Here is a 12,174-nt window from a genome sequence, read left to right on the forward strand (position 1 = left end):
TGTGGTTTTTAACTCCCTAGCACCCAGCACTAAGAACCACTGCTCCAGTCCATGCGCCAACCTCTCCCCCATCCTGCAGCTAGTTTCCTTTCTAAAAACTCAAGTCTGGTCTTATCACTTTTCAACATTTATGGATTTATTTTTCCTGTATAACCAAATCCAGTCTCCGTAGGGCAGCAAGCAATCACTCACTGTCTGGCCCCTAACACACCTTAACACTTTCATTTCCTAATAACTCCTCATAGCTAGTTACATACCTTCTGCTAACATCATCAATGCTGTATATACACAAAGACAGTGTTGTACATATTACACAGCCCAAATATTAGATACATTTGTCTTCAATAAATTTATAACTTAAGAGAGACAAGAAATACAAACTTTCAGGTAAAAATATAAATATTTAACTAAAGTTAGCAAAGAAAAGCCTAAAATGAGCTCTCAGAGGAAGGTCAGAAACTATTATAAAATACATCAGTAGTTTTCAGAAATAAAGTAGACATTTGCTCGTCACTTTTCAGCAATTCAAAAACTAAAATAGAAGAAGGCAAAGGGTTAGGAGCTGGTATGACTAACATGCACTTAAATTAACCAAGAGTTGACTTAAATTACAGTGCTTACACCCTGGCTTCCGGCCTGGCTTCAATACTGCATTATACACTGGCATCTCTAAACACTTGTTTCTGAACCTTTCGAAGACAAAAATAATGAATTCCCATGTTCCTTGGGACCCTGCTATTGTAACCGAATCTTTTCCCTTTCATAGCCACCTGAATAGAACCCACATCGGTACAGTTTTTCTCACCTCCCCCCAGGGAAAGAACAGTTTAGACATCTTGCCTTATTATCTCTGTAGATAAAATGAATGAGCCTTCTGGCACTCACCCTATCTAGAATATATAGAACACTGAGTCCCACTGCTGCAACTGACCACTGTTCAGACAAAGTTACTTGCTCTGTGTAGCAAGGTAGAACCATGAGCTACTGCTTTGTCCTCCAATTAAATTGAGGGCAATTTCAAACACTGAATCTGATATACGTAACTTGCAATTTGTAGAAAAAGTCTTAGAGGGAGATATTCTTCATGCCATGTTTGATGGAGTAGCAAAACAATAATGGCTCTTCTTCTCTACCCCAGCAGCCCCCTCTGAAGGTGGTGCCCTCCCAAACAACTTCATTCAGCCTAGGACACAGCTTAGTAAGATATCTAGGGGACCCAAACCCTTCCTTGAGTTCCTATGAAGAATATTCAATAACAACAATCTGTGAGGGAAATGGTCACTGGCATAACAAACTCCAACACCCAGTGACATAATGCTACTGTCACAGAAGTGGCTTATGTTAGATTCAAAATGAGTTTTTCTCAAAACAGGTGGCCTTCCTCAAAGGAAAATCACTGAGAAGCGCAGCTCATTCCGTCCTGTGGCTCTACCCCCCTCAATGCATGGCTTCCGGTCACTCCACTTGTCTGTCTCAAGCTAGAAGGGGAAAAAGCCTGAAGGGTGACATATGGAAGCTTTCATGGATCAGACCTAGAAGCGGCGCACATCAATTCCACCTACATCCCCCTGCCCAAAGCTCAGTCACATTCCAAGCCTCCCTCTATCTTTAAGAGAGTCTAGGAAGCACAGTGTAGCTATGTGCTCAGGAAGCAAGGAAACAGAATTAGACCCCTCAGTCTCCACTATAGTGGATCACCCTGACATGAATCACTAGCAGTATCAAGGAAGGGGAGTCTTAAGAAACCAGTGAGTTTAACACAGAGCTCCAAGTGGCCTAGAAATTGGGTTGGAATAGACTAATAATAGGCTTGTACAACCTCATCAGGATTTGAAGGACCTGACAAATCCACAGTCCTCCTGAGTTTCTTAATGGACAGGCTGTTATGCTTTGTACCACTTGGACTGCCTCCCTAGGCACAGCTGCTTTAACCAGAGATGGCTACTTAACCCAAAAATGATCTCTCTCTATAGGCCTACAAAAGCAAGGCCTATGAAGTTGCTTACTGTAAGAGCTCTGCTCAACAAAAGTAATCTCCACTCAGTATTGACAAACAGCAAAAGCAAATTTTTCTCTCTCCTTCGTTGGGAGTTTTAAAGGAAGACAGAGAGGGACACAGATGACAGAGAGATGGAAGAGGAGAAACATATAGGAAGCAATAAGCAGAATCAGAAGGAATCAAAAGCCATAAGCAAATAGAAGCAAAGGAACAGGAGACACACAGTGGAGGTTAAATTAGCAGCAAAGTAGTAAGAAGAATCTGGAAGAGAAGGCACGGGAGCATATGAATAAACAAAGGCGAAAGGTGGTGGGGAGGGATAAATTAGGAGTTTGGGATTAACATATACACACTACTTATATAAAACAGATCACCAACAAGGACCTGTAGTCAATATTCTATAATAACTTATAAGGGAAAAGAATCTGAAAAAGAATAGATGTATGTATAGGTATAACTGAATCAGTTTGCTGAAACTAATACAACATTGTGAATCAACTACTGTTGTTCAGTCGCTAAGTCGTGTCTCACTCTTTTCAGCCCCATGAACTGCAGCACACCAGGCTTCCCTGTCGTTCACTATCTCCCAGAGTTTGCTCAAATTCATGCCCATTGAGTTGGTGATGCCATCCAACCATCTCTTCCTCTGTCATCCCCTTCTCCTCCTGTCCTCAATCTTTGCCAGCATCAGGGTCTTTTCTAATCAGTCAGCTCTTTGCATCATGTGATCAAAGTATTGGAGCTTCAGCTTCAGCATCAGTCCTTCCAATGATACATATCAAATCAACTATATTTCAGTATAAAATAAAAAAATTTTTAAAAGAAGCATATGAGTAAAATCCCCAGCATGTTGGACTACTAGAGTTGAAGTGGACTGCCAAAACACTGGAGCCCTATGGTCCCTTTGTAACAAATGTCATTCCAGTGGGCTAAGAGGACTGAATACCACTGCAGTTGTTTACTTATTCCTTATGAATTTAAGAAATAATTACTTCTTATACCATTCATTTCCAAGTATATCCTTACAATACACTTGGATTAACTGAGAAGCATAAGGATTATTTTGGTCCCATGCAGCCTGAAAGAGTGTAGGCAAAAGAATGATAAGAGGGAGCCAGATTTCCAAATATGCCTGTAGCTATCTGAGTACACGGTAATTGATGCTTCTTGGGTTTGTGTTCCCTCTAACTTTCAAAGCTAATGAAGATACTGCCATGAACTGTTCTTTGTTATGTATTTGTATTAAGTCTTCCACACTTAATAACGTGGACAGTTTTCAAATGAATCCAATATGTTATTTCCTAAGCTAAGGAGAACACATTGAGGCTGAAGCTGTCCAAACTTGGAAACCACAGAAGGTACACACCCAGAGGTCACAGGAATTATATGCCCAGAGGCCCCAGGTAGTACACTCCCTGTTCAGTTCAGTTCAGTTCAGTCACTCAGTCGTGTCCAACTCTTTGCGACCCCATGAATTGCAGCACGCCAGGCCTCCCTGTCCATCACCAACTCCCAGAGTTCACTCAAACTCACGTCCATCGAGTCGGTGATGCCATCCAGCCATCTCATCCTCGGTCGTCCCTTTTTCCTCCTGCCCCCAATCCCTCCCAGCATCAGAGTCTTTTCTAATGAGTCAACTCTTCACATGAGGTGGCCAAAGTACTGGAGTTTCAGCTTTAGCATCATTCCTTCCAAAGAACACCCAGGGCTGATCTCCCTTAGAATGGACTGACTGGATCTCCTTGCAGTCCAAGGGACTCTCAAGAGTCTTCTCCAACACCACAGTTCAAAAGCATCAATTCTTCGGCACTCAGCTTTCTTCACAGTCCAACTCTTTTCCATATATGACCACTGGAAAAACCATAGCCTTGACTAGACAGACCTTTGTTGACAAAGTAATGTCCCTGCTTTTGAATATGCTATCTAGGTTGGTCATAACTTTTCTTCCAAGGAGTAAGCGTCTTTTAATTTTATGGCTGCAATCACCATCTGCAGTGATTTTGGAGCCCCCAAAAATAAAGTCTGACACTGTTTCCACTGTTTTTATTTCCCATGAAGTGATGGGACCAGATGCCATGATCTTCGTTTTCTGAATGTTGAGCTTTAGGCCAGCTTTTTCACTCTCCTCTTTCACTTTCATCAAGAGGCTTTTTAGTTCCTCTTCACTTTCTGCCAGAAGGGTGGTGTCATCTGTATATCTGAGGTGATTGATATTTTTTCCTGCAATCTTGATTCCAGCTTGTGCTTCTTCCAGACCACCATTTCTCATGATGTACTCTGCATAGAAGTTAAAGAAGCAGGGTGACAATATACAGCCTTGACGTACTCCTTTTCCTATTTGGAACCAGTCTGTTGTTCCATGTCCAGTTCTAACTGTTGTTTCCTGACCTGCATATAGGTTTCTCAAGAGGCAGGTCAGGTGGTCTGGTATTCCCATCTCTTTCAGAATTTTCCACAGTTTATTGTGATCCACACAGTCAAAGGTTTTGGCATAGTCAATAAAGCACTCCCTGAGACCACCAATAATCTGAGAGCCTCTGGCTCCCAATTTTTGTAGACACACAGCAAACTCTGTGCCTGATCTAGATAACACAATAAGTACAAGACAGATACCTACCAGCCAGAATCAAGTGAAGTTGATCACCAAAGATATAAAATACAAAAAGGGTCTCCTAAAAACAGGCAATTAAGTACTCTGAACAGGACAGCCTGAACCCGAGTGTTATTTTTCTGTTAGTGCCATCGTATTACTAAACTTTCATCTATAAAGACACATAAAAATAAACAGCTTCAGGAAGTAGAATTTGGGATAGTTTTTTAAACTTTCTTTAACTAATTTTTAAAACTGATTGTTTAATCACAGTTTATTAAAAGGGCTATTACAAAAAAACCAAGTTTTTACAAATCAACTTGAAAGTGAGATGGTAAAATAACAAGATATAAATCACCCTTTAAAACTATTTATTTTTATGTGTAATTGTGAAATATTTCAGAGAAAAGTAAAGAAAAAAGGATTACATGGAATTCCCTGGAGGTCCAGTTGTTAGGACTCTGGGGTCTCACTGCCAAGGGCCAGGGTTCAATCCATGGTCATGGAATTAAGATCCTACAAGCTTTGCAATGTGGCCCCCCCCAAAAATTATAAATTTCATATATCCAATGCCAAGATTAAATAGAAGTTAACATTTTGCCACATTTGTTCCCTAACAATAAAACATTGCAGAAACAGCTGAAGTTCTGCTCATCATTCCTGTCCCTCCATCTTCAGATGCAACCACTACTCTAAGGATGCTGTTTATCACGCTCATGGATGTTGTCGTCATAAACAATAGACTATCACTTTGTATATTTAAAATTTATATTATGTGGTTTCCCCTGTTGTAGCCATGCGTTCCAGGAAACAAACTCACTCAGAAGGACAATGCAGATAGTGGAGTGCAGTTTATTACACTGGTGGGCCCAAGGCAGAGTCTCCTCTTAGCCAAGGACCCCGACCAGTTTTTGTGAAAACCTTATGTACCCTAAGTGTACGTGCTCAAACCCACCTCCCCAAATTCCCTGAAACTAGTCTGAACAAAGGAAAAGAAAGATACAATCAAAGTTAACCCAATTCTATGCCTTAAGCCTAGGTAGTTAACAGTGAACAATTATCAATAGGCCTGTGGTCATACCCCAGTAAGCATAATAGAATTTATGATTCTATTCGGTTACACAGATAATTGGGATATTGTTTTAGGCACAGGAGAGTGTAGATACGAGCCCTGGGGCTCTTCCATCTGGGGGTCTGGTTTTCCAGTTAGTATGTTGTTCCCATAGATACTGGGCATATAGATCAAAGTCCACAGTCTGGCCCAAGATGGAGTCCTGCTTTCAAGATGGAGCCTGTTCTGTCTCTTTCCTCCTCCATCATAATTTTCACTTTCTTTTGTAATATTTTAAACTTCACATTTTTCAAATTTATCCAAGTTACTCATGTAGTTTTATTTCATCATTCATTTTATTCATGCATGTGAATTATCACTGTATGAAGAAAATTATAAAAATTCACTCCCTATCAACAGGTCTGTGGGTCTAACAACCCCATTCCTCTTTTTATAATATACTTTTCCAAGCCACAAATGCACATCCATTTACCTATGCAGTTTTTCAAAAGCTCTTTGAGTGACCCCAAGCTTTCTCTGATAATAATTGCTTGGGGAAACTGTCCATGCAATTTCTCTATATTCCCCACACTTTTACAACCTGATAAAGATGAACTGTGAAATGCTGTATTAACTTCTCTTCAAAAATAGTATTAAAAGTGAAGTAATATTTATGGCATCTCTAATCCTCTTAAGAGTTATTTGTAAATCATTACCAAAAAGTTCTTATCATATACTTCCTATTGAATTTTAGACAAGATCTAATACACTCAAGGTTCTTGCCAGTTGCTTAAGAAACTTAAGTCTCCTTATCAGTGAAATAGATGAATACTGGGTGTTGTGAGCCCCAGAGACTCATGCTAAGTTGAGATAATAGCAGTGAAAAAGAGATTCTCTGCATTAGCAAAAGGCTACCTGGGGTTGCTGGACTGCATAAAATTTGCATTATTCAAACAGCCAAAAGGTGGAAACAACCCAAATGTCCATGGACAGAGAGCTGAATAAACAAAGTGTGTTATATACACACAGTGGAATATTATTCAGTCTTAAGGAATGGAATTCTGATACGAGTTACAACAAGGAAAAACCCTGAAGACATTATGCTAAGTCAAATAAACCAGACACAGTGAGGTACCTAGTATAGTCAAACTCATAGAGACACAAAGTAGAATGGTAGCTGCCAGGAGCTAAGGAGAAGGGAGAATGGGGAGGTGCTGTTTAAAGGGTATGGAGTTTCAGTTTGGGAAAATAAAAAAGTCCTGAAGATGGATGGAAATAATGGAAATATACTCAATACCACTAAACCATACACCTAAAAGAGCTTTCCTAGTGGCTCAGACAGTAAAGAATCTGCCTACAATGAGGGAGACCTGAGTTCGATCCCTGGGTCGGGAAGATCCCCTGGAGAAGGGACTGGCAACCCACTACCCACTCCAGTATTCTTGCCTAGAGAATTCCATGGACAGAGGAGCCTGATGGGCTACAGTCCACGGGGTCACAACAAGTCAGACATGACTGAGCGACTTAACACACAGCCACACACACTTAAAAATGGTTAAAATGGTAAATTTTGTTAAGTATATTTATCAAAATAAAAAATACACACACATATATACACATCTGTACTTGCATGGACTATCTCTGGAAGTATTAGAGAAAATTATAATGAATCTTGCCTTTAGGAAGGGGAACCAGAGAGCCAAGTGAAAGTCTACCTATTACTATATATTCTTTGTACCTTTAGAATTTTACCTTATATATTATCTAGTCAAAAATTTAATTTTCAGTCATGCTTTTGATTGAAATCTGAACACAGAGCAGGAAAATGTATGCAAGTCAAAATGTACAATGGTCTATGCTTGTATGAGGCAAAATACTATTAAAAACCTGCCATGACGTTTTTCAAGATGCAACTTTCAAAAACTATTTTACAAGGAAAATGGAAAATAAAACAAACTGCTTCAGAACTGAAAAGATCAAAACAGAACACACAGCTTTAAGTAAAATATTCTTAGGAGAATACAATATAACATTGCTAATCCAGATTAAATAGAGGAAAAACAAGTCTAAATTGTTCTATTGTTCTAAGCTTTAAATCCCAAATTAATTGTTCTAAGTTAATATTGTTCTAAGAGCTTTAGAAATATCCACTGACAACAGTGGTTCTCAAACTTTTTCATCTCAGAACCCCTTTTACATTCTTAAAACTTATTCAGACTCACAAAGAGCTTTTGTTTATGTGAATTACATTTAATATTAAAAATTAAACCTCAAAGTTTAAAAATGTTTATTATTCATCCAGCTCAGTTCAGTTACTCAGTCACATTCAATTCTTTGCAACCCTATGGACTACAGCACATCAGGCTTCCCTATCTGTCACCAACTCCCTGAACTTACTCAAACTCATGTCCATCAAGTCCAAACTCATGTCCATGGAGTCAGTGATACCATCCAACCATCTCATCCTCTGTCGTCCCCTTCTCCTCCTGCCTGCAATCTTTCCCAGCATCAGGGTCTTCTCCAATGAGTCAGTTCTTTGAATCAGGTGGCCAAAGTATTAGAGTTTCAGCTTCAGCATCAGTCCTTCCAATGAATATTCAGGACTGATTTCCTTTAGGATTGACTAGTTTGATCTTGCTGTCAAATTCATAGAAATAACAATAAACTCATTATATGTGCTCAGTGGCTTCAGTTGTGTCTGACTCTATGACCCCATGGACTGTAGCCCACCAGATTCCTCTGTCCTTGGGATTCCCCCAGCAAGAATACTAAGTGGGTTGCCATTTCCTCCTCCAGAGGATCTTCCCAACCCAGGGACTGAACCCGCTTTCCCTGCATTGCAGGTGGATTCTTCATTGCTGAGCCACTGGGGAAGTCCCATATTTGCTTACATAAATATTTCTTGTGTGTGAAAAATAACTATATTTTCCAAAACAAAAAATAAATTTAATTAGAAGAATGGTAGTGTTGTACATGTCTGCTTTAACGTCTGGCTTAACAGAAGACAGCTGGACTCTTTCTGGCTCTGCCTTCAATCTGTTGCAATATCACACATGCAGCTTTTGAAAAAACTCCAATATACACTTGTGAAAAATGAGAATGAAAATAGCAAATACTGTCTCCGATTTATTACAAGAATAGCTTTGATTTCACAGACTCCTGAAAGAATCCTAGGGATACACAGGATTCTCCAAACCATTTTGAGACCTACTAACTTACATCAGTCCTATGTGGCAAATGTAAAAACTGAGGCACAGAAAAAGTAAATAAGTTACTCTTATTTAAATAAGAGTAAATAAGTTACTCTTCGATCCCTGGGTTGGGAAGATCCCCTGGAGAAGGAAATGGCAACCCACTCCAGCATTCTTGCCTGGAAAATCCTATAAACGGAGGAGCCTTTTAGGCTACAGTCCATGGGGTCGCAAAGAGTTGGACATGACTGAGCAACTTCACTTCCACTTTCAAATAAGTTAGAGTGAGTAAATAAGTAAATAAGTTAGAGTGACAAAGCTAGGAATGAACTCAGAAAGTCTGATTCCAGTCCCCAAGTTGTCCCTCAGAGCCAGGAGGAAAGCAGCTCATTTAATAACGTTTTACACAATGATGAAAAAAAACGAAAACAAAACAAAACCCACCGGCTGCCTGGCAGTCACAGTACCATACCTCCACTCCACCTAAAGTAATAAAATTTCAAATTAAAGTTTCCAATTCACGCAAAGCCGAGGTAAGGGGTGCTGGTCTGCCCTTCAAGAGAAACAGCGTCACTGAGGGATTAAGCACACGACGGGGCAGAAATAGTCAAAAGCCCAGTAAGTCTCTCAAGGAACAACTCTCTTCCAAACCAAGCTATTTCTGTCTCTGGAACTCTTACCCCATTCAGACACCTCTTTACTCAATCTACCCAGAATACTGCCTTCAATTCTTTTTTTTTTTTTTTAATGTTTAAAGTCTTTATTGAATTTGTTACAATATTGCTTCTGGGTTTTTTTTTGGTTTTTGGGCCGCGAGGCAGGTGGGATTTTAACTCCCCAACCATGAATCGAACTGCACTGGAAGGCGAAGTCTTAACCACTGGACCACCAGGGAAGTCCCCTGCCTTCAATTCTTAATTAAAATGCTCAAAAAGAAGAGTAATGAAGAGACCAGTTCTATCAGATAGTACAGCATACTATATAAATTGAGAGTCATTAATGTAGGATTGTCCTAGCATGGCTTCCTTGGTGGTTGAGACGGTACAGAATCCGCCTGCAATGCAGGAGACCGGGGTTCGATCCCCAGTTTGGAAGATCCCCTGGAGAAGGGAATGGCAACCCACTCCAGAATTCCATGGACAGAGGAGCCTGATGGGGTCCATGGGGTTGCAGAGTTGGACGTGACTGAGCGACTAACACTTTCACTTTCACTACTTGTCCTAGTGTATGGTCATGAGGTAAGGCAATAGGTCAGAATACGTAACCCAAATCAGATGCAATTATAGAAAGTGTAGTACATTATAAAATGAATCTAATAATTCAAGAGATAAATAAATGGAATGGCTTAGTAATTTGGAAAAGGAGAGTCTATTTATTTAGACCTTCAGTTTTAACCATAAGCCAAAATAAATTTGAGCAAGATTAACTGTTTTTACAAATAGAAGAGCCTGCTAAAGCTAGGAAAAGCAGGACCAGACTTTACTTCAGCTCTACGTCCCCTGAGCCTCTTCCAGGGCTGAGGCACAGCTGCCCCAAACAGAAGAAACTAATCTGAGTTTCGACTGTGTCGTTATCCTGTTATTCCATCTTTGGCAAGTCACTTTGCTTCCTGGCTGATTTACAAAAAGTACATAGTAATGATACTGGCAGCATGAGAATGCTCACTGTAAACTTTAAAGTGCTATACAAAGTAGCAGAAGGAATGAAGACTAGAAACTGCATCATTCCATGTTGCTACCACTGGGATATTTCAGTGCTTAAAAACTATGCCAATTTTCCTGGTAACTTTCTTTCTTTTATAAGGTAGACAATTAAAGTGAGAACATACACTTTCCTGCTGGGTCTCAGGACAATTATTTTAATTCTGAGTGGGAAGAAAGATGCGTCCCATAAGCATGTTTGTGTGTGTGCGTGTGCACTCAGTTGTGTCCGACTCTTTGTGACCCCATGGACTGTAGCCTGCCAGGCTCCTCTGTCCATGGGATTTCCCAGGCAAGAATACTGGAGTGTGTTGCTATTTCCTTTTCCAGGGGATCTTCCCAACCCAGGGATAGAACCCAAGACTCTTGCATCTCCTGCATGGGTACGCTGGTTCTTTACTAGCTGGGCCACCAGGGAAGCCCATGAGCGTGTTTGCATGCAGGCTCTGTCGCTTTAGTCGTGTCTGACTCTCTGCGACCCCATGGACTGTGGCCCACCAGGCTCCTCTGTCCAAGGGATTCTCCAGGCAAGAATACTGGAGTGGGCTGTCATGCCCTCCTCATAAGCATGTTTATGTCCCCTGAATCGGCCCTTTCACCAAAAAATGGCAGGCATCACTGCTCTAAGGGATTTGGGAGATTTTCTCTTTACTGCTACTTTTTGGAAGCCTCCCCTCAAAGCAAGAGACTATCCTGTGAAGTCCGTGAAGGGTGGGGTGGAGAGGAGGAGGGTGGAGGTGGGTATCTTGGAACCAATACCTTGTGGATACTGAGGGATGACTGTAGTTACAATCGGTCATACTCATATTGTTCATTCAGTCTAGCTCAAATTTAAAGCATTTAGTTCTCTGACCAGTCTGGAAGTGATGGGGCTGGTTTACAAGCATCAAATGGTTCTTGCCAAAACCATTTAAAAATCATTTCCCACTGTTTTGTTGGCCTCCATACTGAGTTCTAACTCTTGAGATTGTGATCACATCAAATATTTCTCAATCAGCTTGGCTTCCTGGAAGGATGATTTCATTATCTTTATTTGATGTACATGTGTGGCACAGATTCTACAACATGCATCATCTCCTCTGTCTTTTGCCTCTATTTTTCAAACTATTCTTTGTCTCCTGTCCTCTATTCTAAATCTACCAGTATTCGTGTTTTTTTCTCATCTTTTTATGTTCTTTTGTTTTGGTCCTTTTTGTTATTTTACTTGAGGAGTGTATCACGTTTGAGAATTATTAATCCTTCTCTATAATATCCCATTTATGCTTGATAATACATAGCTATGGTGTTTGGTTTGGTTTTGTTTTTTGCCACACTGCACTGTTTGTGGGATTTCAATTCCCCGTCCAGGAAATGAACCCAGACCATGGGAGTGAAAGTTCAGAATTCTAACCACTAGGCAACCAGTGAATGCCACATATCTATGTATTCTAAAAGTAAACACATTCTATGTATTCTAAAAGTAAACAAATATTTACTGAGTGCCAACTGTGTGTCCAGCACTAAAGCTACAGTGTACAAGTTTGTCTCATTCACAGAATTTAGTCTATAGATTAGAATAGGCAATGTGGACATACAGTCTTTCCACCAGATTATGAAGACTAAGAAACAGTACCGATACAAAACAGCAGCTAGAAAAGACTTTT

General features: G+C 40.2%; 1 protein-coding gene across 1 annotated transcript in view; it reads right to left on the reverse strand.

The window, feature by feature from the left end:
* EFCAB2 (EF-hand calcium binding domain 2) overlaps window positions 1-12,174 on the reverse strand; it is a 117,507-nt gene that overhangs the window by 54,173 nt on the left and 51,160 nt on the right. The gene's annotated exons all lie outside the window — the stretch shown is intronic.

Source organism: Capricornis sumatraensis, chromosome 14 (assembly GCF_032405125.1).
Source record: "Capricornis sumatraensis isolate serow.1 chromosome 14, serow.2, whole genome shotgun sequence".
NCBI lineage: Eukaryota > Metazoa > Chordata > Mammalia > Artiodactyla > Bovidae > Capricornis > Capricornis sumatraensis.